Raw genomic sequence first — 1,357 nt, forward strand, 5'->3', positions numbered from 1 at the left:
AGCTGGGTTTCTGTTTTCCCCCCGCCCCCCCCGGAGTTTGCTTAACCCTGGGTTCACCCGTTGACGGTCCTGTGGTCAGATCCCCTAGACCCTTCTTTATGGGTTCTATGTACCCCCTAGTTTCCGCTTGCTTTACTTTGTTCCTAACTGCTCACACCTGTAACTGCCTTCGGCGACCTACCCTAGGGCTACTCGATTCACTTTGCTGGATCTGCTGTGATCCCGGCAGGTTAATGTTCCTTCCACCCTCCCCCTCCTACCCCGGGCAACCCATAAGCCACAACTGACTGACGCAGGAGTAGGAAAGCACCCCCCCCCACCCCGCCGCCGCTTCTCTTGACACAAAGGGAACACGATCTGAGGTGCAGACTCCTGCATTCACAGTCGTGGCTTTTCCCCCTTCCCGGGTCTTGCTCGCCCCGCTCCCTTCCGGGTTTCTCCTGGGAGCACGTCCTCCATAAAGGGATTCTTCCTGAATCTTCCCCTCAGTTCTCTGTTCTGGGGAACCTGACCCAAGACAGACTTGATTCAGGAAGGTCTTCTATGATAAAGATATAACAAACACCGATAAGCAACGTGAGGTCCAGCAGTGATTCCTTCTTTGTGTTGCCAACAGAGACTTTACCTGAAAACACCAAGTGAACTTGGGCAAATCTTCCCCTGCCCTTTATATTTAGCATGGCCTTCACGGTGTTCTCACGGCGTCTGGCAGTCTTGTCGTCCCGGCAGGAGCCACTAAAAGGCAGGAATAAAGCATTTTCTTCCTGAATCACAAGTCACCCAACAAGGTGAGCTATAGCACAGAATACACGCTCACGCAACAGATAGCAACACCGTTGAGACCTGTTTAGACTTTCAGCCACCTATAGTAAATACCCATCTCACTGACTCTTCGTTCGTTAGGGTTTCAGCAACAGGAAACGGAAGGCATACCCAAAAGGGACTCTGAAGAAAACGTGACAGGGGCGCCTGGGTGGCTCAGCCGCTTAAGCGGCCGACTCTTGATCGCGGCCCAGGTCATGATCTCACGGTTCGTGAGTTCAAGCCCCACATCAGGCTCTGCGCCGATGGCACAGAGTCTGCTTGGGATTCTGTCCCTCCTTCTCTCCGCCCCTCCCCTGCGTGTGCCCTCTCTGCCTCTCTCTCTCAAAACAAATAAATAACCCCCAAAAAAACCTTTAAAAAAAGGCAAAATATAGACAGTAGCTCCCGTTCTAAGCTTTTGCCCCAGAATACTCTCCATTTACTATCTTCCACCCATATCCATTTCTTTCCATCTCTCTGTTGCTTAGGTTCTTGGCTCTGTACGTATACCTGCTTCTAGCCCAGACATTCAGGACACCCTTTGGATTTGTCT

The sequence above is a fragment of the Prionailurus bengalensis genome, chromosome X (assembly GCF_016509475.1).
Source record: "Prionailurus bengalensis isolate Pbe53 chromosome X, Fcat_Pben_1.1_paternal_pri, whole genome shotgun sequence".
Classification (NCBI taxonomy): Eukaryota; Metazoa; Chordata; class Mammalia; order Carnivora; family Felidae; genus Prionailurus; species Prionailurus bengalensis.